The sequence below is a fragment of the Ranitomeya imitator genome, chromosome 4 (assembly GCF_032444005.1).
Source record: "Ranitomeya imitator isolate aRanImi1 chromosome 4, aRanImi1.pri, whole genome shotgun sequence".
Lineage (NCBI taxonomy): Eukaryota > Metazoa > Chordata > Amphibia > Anura > Dendrobatidae > Ranitomeya > Ranitomeya imitator.
The window spans coordinates 458,775,558-458,786,282 of NC_091285.1; the positions used below are offsets into that span (position 1 = coordinate 458,775,558).

The 10,725-nt window shown below is 44.7% G+C and overlaps 1 long non-coding RNA gene across 1 annotated transcript; it reads left to right on the plus strand.

Annotated features, from left to right (window-relative positions):
• The first annotated feature begins 2,011 nt into the window (after positions 1-2,011).
• LOC138674198 (uncharacterized) lies at positions 2,012-6,115 on the plus strand. Its single transcript, XR_011320525.1, has 3 exons — positions 2,012-2,573; positions 2,674-2,826; positions 5,173-6,115. It is a non-coding gene; the product is annotated as an uncharacterized lncRNA (long non-coding RNA).
• Positions 6,116-10,725: the final 4,610 nt, after the last annotated feature.

Consider the following 10,725-nt stretch of genomic DNA (forward strand, 5'->3'; position numbering starts at 1 on the left):
TTCAAAAAGGGCTCTAAAAGTGAACCTGGAAATTATAGGCCAGTAAGTCTAACCTCTATTGTTGGTAAAATATTTGAAGGGTTTCTGAGGGATGTTATTCTGGATTATCTCAATGAGAATAACTGTTTAACTCCATATCAGCATGGGTTTATGAGAAATCGCTCCTGTCAAACCAATCTAATCAGTTTTTATGAAGAGGTAAGCTATAGGCTGGACCACGGTGAGTCATTGGACGTGGTATATCTCGATTTTTCCAAAGCGTTTGATACCGTGCCGCACAAGAGGTTGGTACACAAAATGAGAATGCTTGGTCTGGGGGAAAATGTGTGTAAATGGGTTAGTAACTGGCTTAGTGATAGAAAGCAGAGGGTGGTTATAAATGGTATAGTCTCTAACTGGGTCGCTGTGACCAGTGGGGTACCACAGGGGTCAGTATTGGGACCTGTTCTCTTCAACATATTCATTAATGATCTGGTAGAAGGTTTACACAGTAAAATATCGATATTTGCAGATGATACAAAACTATGTAAAGCAGTTAATACAAGAGAAGATAGTATTCTGCTACAGATGGATCTGGATAAGTTGGAAACTTGGGCTGAAAGGTGGCAGATGAGGTTTAACAATGATAAATGTAAGGTTATACACATGGGAAGAGGGAATCAATATCACCATTACACACTGAACGGGAAACCACTGGGTAAATCTGACAGGGAGAAGGACTTGGGGATCCTAGTTAATGATAAACTTTATGAAAAAGGAGTATACAAGGAGCATAGAGGTAATCAAAAAATAACAATACTTTATTAAGTTACATATAAAAATATAACATACCAATAATATGCAAGTAACGTAAACAATACCGTACTCAAGGATAGTTAAAAACAATACATAAGTGGGCAACCCCCGGTGTGCACCATCTCTAGAGCCAATGTACAAGCAAACGGTTACAGTGTGCCACTATAGGTGCATATATCTGTAACTACACCAATACTTTTAACCATGCCCAGTGGCGTGAGAGAAAGATGTAACGTTGCTACACTTACCGATGCAGGGCTCCAAGAGGGGGCACACCGGGCGGGATCCACCTATGCGACCCCCGACGCGCGTTTCGCCCAAAGACAAGAAGGCTTTATCAAGGGGAGATAACGCCGGAAGAGTTTTGGCAACTTTAAATAGAGCCGGCCCACCACCATGTAACAGGTCACGTGCTGAATCCCAGCCAGTGACCACGGCATGTTCGGCGCATGCGCCCGTCCACCACCGAGCGCCGCGTCACAGTAGGCGTCAAGCAGCGCTAGTGCGCCTGGGAGAAATACACCCATAGCGCACGCGCGGTGCAACAAAGACGCCGCTGCGACGGGGAGCAAGGGAGAGCGGACCGCGCATGCGCACTGCCACGGTGATCCGGCTACGGAGTCAAGGGCCTCCCACTGTCTGACACCGCCAGAAAATACCAAAGCTAAGGAGGGGGAAATGACAAGAATGTCAATCCAACCTCACAAAGCAAAATACCAGACATAAATACAGCATAAAAACGGCAAAAGACAGTAATTTAATTGACACAATAGTACAATTAAGCAGATTATGCCGTAATGAATGAGAGCCGATGGTCGGTATATGTTGAAGCTTTAAGGCGGTGGCATCCACAGAATGTTTTATGAAGGAGGTCCGTGACAGTCAAGAAGTATACAAAAGGTGCCCATAACTCGGTCCTTAGATGGAATATAACTAAAAAACACATACAAAGAATAATAATTAGTGAAATTAAAAATAAAAAAATATATATTAAAACCATGACGGGAAGGGGGAATCCCAAAAATGGGGACCCACTCTAGGGGGAGATATAAACACTGGGGGGACAAAGAGTAAACCAAAGCAGGAGACATAAACCCAGAATTGAAAAAGAAGAGGGAACGTTCAGTAATAAATTGGGTCAGGTGGTAACCAAAGCGCTAAATAAGAATATTTATGAGAAACCTATAATAGTTTAGAGAAAAGAGGAGAAACTCAGTGGACTCAGAATCCAAGTTTTTCCCTCTTTTTCCATCACAGATGAGGACTTTAAGAGTAGGTGGGAGGAGCTCTCAAACACTTGCTCTTTGGGTTTTATGACACTGCTGAAGGGCCTGGATCTTTCTAAACTCGGTGAGATTGAGACGGAGATTGAAGTTATTCAAACAAAACTCAAAAAAGATATGTCAGGAGATGCCCTAAAAAAATTGAATGACGATATGGACATAGAACTCCAAAAATGGGTCAATGAGATCCAAAGCGTTAAAGCCAAAAAATTTAAGAGGGACGTGAATGACAAACAGACTTCAAACGTGTATAGATGGCGCGGCCTGGGTGATCGGTCACGTCCCCGTTTCAGAAATTATTCTAGTTCAAGATCACGCTCCAGATCTACTAGGTCTAATGCTCCTCCTGGGGATACAAATATTTCACGTCCGGAAGTGAGAGGAGAACAGTCTGGATCTAATTTACACGCCAAAAAAATAGTCACACGACAAACCTCTAAGGCCATGACTGCATCAAGCAAGCAACAGGGGACTAGTAACAATGGGGGCCTTCAGGTACTGAATTTATCAACACGGTCCTTTTCTGATGTTCAGATTGAGGTTCTCAGTAGAGGGCTAAGTTTTTCTCCTACTAATTCTTTTGATTTCTTTTCAGCAATGAAGGACCTCAATTTATTTTCACGAAAACTTGTTTTAAAGAAATTACACCATAAAAGTTATCAAGCCCAGGGGCCTGTGGCTGAGGTGGAGAGGGAGGCATTGCAGGATTTGGAAGACCTGCTGGAGGAACAATCAGCTAACTCCCAAGGTAGGTTTCCGCCTGCATGCATGCCCAGATCGACTAGGTTCCCCCCCTTGTCTCTATGTCCAGCCGTTGAAATTTTTACTAGGCTGGTTACCGAGGATTTTAGACGCTTATCCTCGAGACGTAAATTTGACAATTTATCGTTTAAGCAGAGAAAGGCTATCAAAGAGTTGCAGTCATTTAAAGACATTGTTATCAAACCAGCAGACAAGGGGGGGAACATAGTCATCTGGCCATGTGATAAATACGAGAAGGAGGCGTTCCATCAGTTGAGGGATACTGCCACCTATACCAAATTAACACACAATCCTATGTCTGCCTTTTCATCTCGGCTGCAGGCTATCCTGGGTAGGGCTTTTGACGAAGGGATCATTGATAGGAAGGTCTTGGAGGGCCTAACGGTGAGGTCACCTAGAATACCCACGTTTTATTTACTTCCTAAGATCCACAAGGACGCCGTCAATCCACCTGGGCGTCCGATCGTGTCTGGCATTGAGGGGTTATGTGACCCCATCTGTAAATTCATCGACTATTACCTTAAACCTCTGGTTGAGGTTTTACCATCTTATGTCAGGGACACGACGGACGTCCTTTCTCGGGTTGACGGCGTCTTTGTGGACCCGGACGTCCTCCTGGTCACCGCCGATGTGCAGACGTTATACACGTGCATTGACCATGAGCAGGGTCTAGCTGCGGTCCGCCTCTTCTTGGGGACCTCCGACCTGGGCGGCCCCATGTGTGAGTTAATCCTCGAGCTGCTGCGCTTTGCCCTGACCCACAATTTCTTTACTTTCAAGGACAGATTTTATTTGCAGAAGCGCGGCACAGCCATGGGCGCGGCTTGTGCCCCCTCGTATGCCAACCTCTTCCTGGGATCATGGGAGAGATATATTTTTGGCAGCGGGGGGGTGCAGGCCGCGGACCATGTGCTGTGCTGGCTTAGATATATTGATGACGTCCTATTTTTGTGGGAGGGAACGGCGCAGCAGCTCGGGGATTTTATGGGCCGGCTCAACGAGAATCCTTTTAACATCAAATTGACATATACTTCTGATTCACGGCATGTCGACTTTCTGGACGTTAGCCTGGAGGTCGACAGTACACGTCGGATCCAGACTGACGTATTCAGGAAGTCGACTGCAGTCAATGCTCTGTTGCATGCTGGCTCTGCACACAATCCCTCCACCATTGGGGCCGTCCCGGTTGGACAGTTCCTAAGGATGAGGCGGATCTGTTCCACCGATGAGAGGTTTATGGCACAGGCGGTTGACCTTGAGGGACGCTTCAGGGATCGCGGATATAGCCGCAGAAGTATTAGACGGGGTTTCGAGAGGGCCAGGCGGACGCCTCGTAGAGACTTGTTGTATACCAACGGTAGTGGTAGGAAGGGTGGTACTACCGTAGACAAAATTAGGTTTATTACAACGTATAACCACGAGTGGTCAAATATGAGAAATATACTTAAAAAACATTGGTCAGTTCTGATGACCGAACCGGCCCTGGCCCAAGTTTTAGATGACTTCCCACAGATGACTGCCAAAAGATCCCCCAACTTGAGTAATTTGCTTGTTCGCAGTCATTATGTCCCTCGTATTGTTAATCCTTTTAGCTCTAGGGGCCCGGTGCTCGGCTCCTTTAAATGTGGCCATTGTTTAGCATGTGATAATATCGTGCGGGCCACTACCTTTAAATCTTCCGATGGAAGAAAAGAATTTTCAATCAGGCAGCACATCACGTGTAGCACCTCAAACGTCGTGTATTATGCTACGTGTGGGTGCTCTCTGATCTATATTGGATTGACATCGAGGGAGTTGCGGGTACGTGTCCGAGAACACGTTAGGGACATACGTGCAGCTAGTACTCTTGATTCTGCCTCTGACCTGAAGACTATCCCTCGTCATTTTAAACAATTTCACAATTGTGATGCGGGGACTCTTCAGGTCAGAGGTAGCGAGAGTATCCACCTCGGTACAAGAGGCGGTAACTATAAAAAGATCCTTGCCCAACGTGAAGCGGGCTGGATAGGTCGTGTTGACACCATGGTCCCCAAGGGACTAAATGAGTCCCTGAGTTTCTCCTCTTTTCTCTAAACTATTATAGGTTTCTCATAAATATTCTTATTTAGCGCTTTGGTTACCACCTGACCCAATTTATTACTGAACGTTCCCTCTTCTTTTTCAATTCTGGGTTTATGTCTCCTGCTTTGGTTTACTCTTTGTCCCCCCAGTGTTTATATCTCCCCCTAGAGTGGGTCCCCATTTTTGGGATTCCCCCTTCCCGTCATGGTTTTAATATATATTTTTTTATTTTTAATTTCACTAATTATTATTCTTTGTATGTGTTTTTTAGTTATATTCCATCTAAGGACCGAGTTATGGGCACCTTTTGTATACTTCTTGACTGTCACGGACCTCCTTCATAAAACATTCTGTGGATGCCACCGCCTTAAAGCTTCAACATATACCGACCATCGGCTCTCATTCATTACGGCATAATCTGCTTAATTGTACTATTGTGTCAATTAAATTACTGTCTTTTGCCGTTTTTATGCTGTATTTATGTCTGGTATTTTGCTTTGTGAGGTTGGATTGACATTCTTGTCATTTCCCCCTCCTTAGCTTTGGTATTTTCTGGCGGTGTCAGACAGTGGGAGGCCCTTGACTCCGTAGCCGGATCACCGCGGCAGTGCGCATGCGCGGTCCGCTCTCCCTTGCTCCCCGTCGCAGCGGCGTCTTTGTTGCACCGCGCGTGCGCTATGGGTGTATTTCTCCCAGGCGCACTAGCGCTGCTTGACGCCTACTGTGACGCGGCGCTCGGTGGTGGACGGGCGCATGCGCCGAACATGCCGTGGTCACTGGCTGGGATTCAGCACGTGACCTGTTACATGGTGGTGGGCCGGCTCTATTTAAAGTTGCCAAAACTCTTCCGGCGTTATCTCCCCTTGATAAAGCCTTCTTGTCTTTGGGCGAAACGCGCGTCGGGGGTCGCATAGGTGGATCCCGCCCGGTGTGCCCCCTCTTGGAGCCCTGCATCGGTAAGTGTAGCAACGTTACATCTTTCTCTCACGCCACTGGGCATGGTTAAAAGTATTGGTGTAGTTACAGATATATGCACCTATAGTGGCACACTGTAACCGTTTGCTTGTACATTGGCTCTAGAGATGGTGCACACCGGGGGTTGCCCACTTATGTATTGTTTTTAACTATCCTTGAGTACGGTATTGTTTACGTTACTTGCATATTATTGGTATGTTATATTTTTATATGTAACTTAATAAAGTATTGTTATTTTTTGATTACCTCTATGCTCCTTGTATACTCCTTTTTCATATAGTTGTATGGAGTTGGTTCTTTTGCTTGGTGGGGGGTTACTTTGCACTATTTAGTGCATCTACCCCCCCAGGATTTATTATGTTGCCTGGTCGTGTTATCATTAATGATAAACTTACCTGGAGCAGCCAGTGCCAGGCAGCAGCTGCCAAGGCAAACAGGATCATGGGGTGCATTAAAAGAGGTCTGGATACACATGATGAGAGCATTATACTGCCTCTGTACAAATCCCTAGTTAGACCGCACATGGAGTACTGTGTCCAGTTTTGGGCACCGGTGCTCAGGAAGGATATAATGGAACTAGAGAGAGTACAAAGGAGGGCAACAAAATTAACCCCTTCAAGACCCAGCCTATTTTGACCTTAAAGACCTTGCCGTTTTTTGCAATTCTGACCAGTGTCCCTTTATGAGGTAATAACTCAGGAACGCTTCAACGGATCCTAGCGGTTCTGAGATTGTTTTTTCGTGACATATTGGGCTTCATGTTAGTGGTAAATTTAGGTCAATAAATTCTGCATTTATTTGTGATAAACACGGAAATTTGGCGAAAATTTTGAAAATTTCGCAATTTTCACATTTTGAATTTTTATTCTGTTAAACCAGAGAGATATGTGACACAAAATAGTTAATAAATAACATTTCCCACATGTTTACTTTACATCAGCACAATTTTGGAAACAAAATTTTTTTTTGTTAGGAAGTTATAAGGGTTAAAATTCGACCAGCGATTTGTCATTTTTACAACGAAATTTACAAAACCATTTTTTTTAGGGACCACCTCACATTTGATGTCAGTTTGAGGGGTCTATATGGCTGAAAATACCCAAAAGTGACACCATTCTAAAAACTGCACCCCTCAAGGTACTCAAAACCACATTCAAGAAGTTTATTAACCCTTCAGGTGCTTCACAGCAGCAGAAGCAACATGGAAGGAAAAAATGAACATTTAACTTTTTAGTCACAAAAATTATCTTTTAGCAACAATTTTTTTATTTTCCCAATGGTAAAAGGAGAAACTGAACCACGAAAGTTGTTGTCCAATTTGTCCTGAGTACGCTGATACCTCATATGTGGGGGTAAACCACTGTTTTGGCGCACGGCAGGGCTTGGAAGGGAAGGAGCGCCATTTGACTTTTTGAATCAAAAATTGGCTCCACTCTTTAGCGGACACCATGTCACGTTTGGAGAGCCCCCGTGTGCCTAAAAATTGGAGCTCCCCCACAAGTGACCCCATTTTGGAAACTAGACGCCCCAAGGAACTTATCTAGATGCATAGTGAGCACTTTGAACCCCCAGGTGCTTCACAAATTGATCCGTAAAAATGAAAAAGTACTTTTTTTTCACAAAAAAATTCTTTTAGCCTCAATTTTTTCATTTTCACATGGGCAACAGGATAAAATGGATCCTAAAATGTGTTGGGCAATTTCTCCTGAGTACACCAATACCTCACATGTGGAGGTAAACCACTGTTTGGGCACATGGTAAGGCTCGGAAGGGAAGGAGCGCCATTTGACTTTTTGAATGAAAAATTATTTCCATCGTTAGCGGACACCATGTCGCGTTTGGATAGCTCCTGTGTGCCTAAACATTGGCGCTCCCCCACAAGTGACCCCATTTTGGAAACTAGACCCCCCAAGGAACTAATTTAGATGCCTAGTGAGCACTTTAAACCCTCAGGTGCTTCACAAATTGATCTGTAAAAATGAAAAAGTACTTTTTTTTCACAAAAAAATTCTTTTCGCCTCAATTTTTTCATTTTCACATGGGCAGTAGGATAAAATGGATCATAAAATTTGTTGGGCAATTTCTCCCGAGTACGCCGATACCTCATATGTGGGGGTAAACCACTGTTTGGGCACTCGGCAGGGCTCGGAAGAGAAGGCGCGCCATTTGACTTTTTGAATGGAAAATTAGCTCCAATTGTTAGCGGACACCATGTCGCGTTTGGAGAGCCCCTGTGTGCCTAAACATTGGAGCTCCCGCACAAGTGACCCCATTTTGGAAACTAGACCCCCCAAGGAACTTATCTAGATGCATATTGAGCACTTTAAACCCCCAGGTGCTTCACAGAAGTTTATAACGCAGAGCCATGAAAATAAAAAATAATTTTTCTTTCCTCAAAAATGATTTTTTAGCCTGGAATTTCCTATTTTGCCAAGGATAATAGGAGAAATTGGACCCCAAATATTGTTGTCCAGTTTGTCCTGAGTACGCTGATACCCCATATGTGGGGGTAAACCACTGTTTGGGCGCACGGCAGGGCTCGGAAGGGATGGCACGCCATTTGGCTTTTTAAATGGAAAATTAGCTCCAATCATTAGCGGACACCATGTCACGTTTGGAGAGCCCCTGTGTGCCTAAACATTGGAGATCCCCCAGAAATGACACCATTTTAGAAACTAGACCCCCAAAGGAACTAATCTAGATGTGTGGTGAGGACTTTGAACCCCCAAGTGCTTCACAGAAGTTTATAACGCAGAGCCATGAAAAAAAAAAAAAAAATTATTTTCTCAAAAATGATCTTTTAGCCTGCAATTTTTTATTTTCCCAAGGGTAACAGGAGAAATTTGACCCCAAAAGTTGTTGTCCAGTTTCTCCTGAGTACGCTGATACCCCATATGTGGGGGTAAATCACTGTTTGGGCACATGCCGGGGCTCGGAAGTGAAGTAGTGACGTTTTGAAATGCAGACTTTGATGGAATGCTCTGTGGGCGTCACGTTGCGTTTGCAGAGCCCCTGATGTGGCTTAACAGTAGAAACCCCCCACAAGTGACCCCATTTTGGAAACTAGACCCCCAAAGGAACTTATCTAGATGTGTGGTGAGCACTTTGAACCCCCAAGTGCTTCATAGAAGTTTATAATGCAGAGCCGTGAAAATAATAAATACGTTTTCTTTCCTCAAAAATAATTATTTAGCCCAGAGTTTTTTAATTTTCCCAAGGGTAACAGGAGAAATTTGACCCCAATATTTGTTGTCCAGTTTCTCCTGAGTACGGTGATACCCCATATGTGGGGGTAAACTACTGTTTGGGCACATGCCGGGGCTTGGAATTGAAGTAGTGACGTTTTGAAATGCAGACTTTGATGGAATGCTCTGCGGGCGTCACGTTGCGTTTGCAGAGCCCCTGATGTGCCTAAACAGTAGAAACCCCCCACAAGTGACCCCATTTTGGAAACTAGACCCTGAAAGGAACTTATCTAGATGTGTGGTGAGCACTTTGAACCCCCAAGTGCTTCATAGAAGTTTATAATGCAGAGCCGTGAAAATAATAAATACGTTTTCTTTCCTCAAAAATAATTATTTAGCCCAGAATTTTTTATTTTCCCAAGGGTTACAGGAGAAATTGGACCCCAAAAGTTGTTGTCCAGTTTCTCCTGAGTACGCTGATACCCCATATGTGGGGGTAAACCACTGTTTGGGCACACGTCGGGGCTCAGAAGGGAAGTAGTGACTTTTGAAATGCAGACTTTGATGGAATGGTCTGCGGGTGTCACGTTGCGTTTGCAGAGCCCCTGGTGTGCCTAAACAGTAGAAACCCCCCACAAGTGACCCCATTTTAGAAACTAGACCCCCCAAGGAACTTATCTAGATATGTGGTGAGCACTTTGAACCCCCAAGTGCTTCACAGACGTTTACAACACAGAGCCGTGAAAATAAAAAATCATTTTTCTTTCCTCAAAAATTATGTTTTAGCAAGCATTTTTTTAGATTCACAAGGGTAACAGGAGAAATTGGACCCCAGTAATTGTTGCGCAGTTTGTCCTGAGTATGCTGGTACCCCATATGTGGGGGTAAACCACTGTTTGGGCACACGTCAGGGCTCGGAAGTGAGGGAGCACCATTTGACTTTTTGAATACGAGATTGGCTGGAATCAATGGTGGCGCCATGTTGCGTTTGGAGACCCCTGATGTGCCTAAACAGTGGTAACCCCTCAATTCTAACTCCAACACTAACCCCAACACACCCCTAACCCTAATCCCAACTGTAGCCATAACCCTAATCACAACCCTAACCCCAACACACCCCTAACCACAACACTAATTCCAACCCTAACCCTAAGGCTATGTGCCCACGTTGCGGATTCGTGTGAGATATTTCCGCACCATTTTTGAAAAATCTGCGGGTAAAAGGCACTGTGTTTTACCTGCGGATTTTCCGCGGATTTCCAGTGTTTTTTGTGCGGATTTCACCTGCGGATTCCTATTGAGGAACAGGTGTAAAACGCTGCGGAATCCGCACAAAGAATTCACATGCTGCGGAAAATACAACGCAGCGTTCCCGCGCGGTATTTTCCGCATCACGGGCACAGCGGATTTGGTTTTTCATATGTTTACATGGTACTGTAAACCTGATGGAACACTGCTGCGAATCCGCAGCCAAATCCGCACCGTGTGCACATAGCCTAATTCTAAAGGTATGTGCACACGCTGCGGAAAACGCTGCGGATCCGCAGCAGTTTCCCATGAGTGTACAGTTCAATGTAAACCTATGGGAAACAAAAATCGCTGTACACATGCTGCGGAAAAACTGCACGGAAACGCAGCGGTTTACATTCCGCAGCATGTCACTT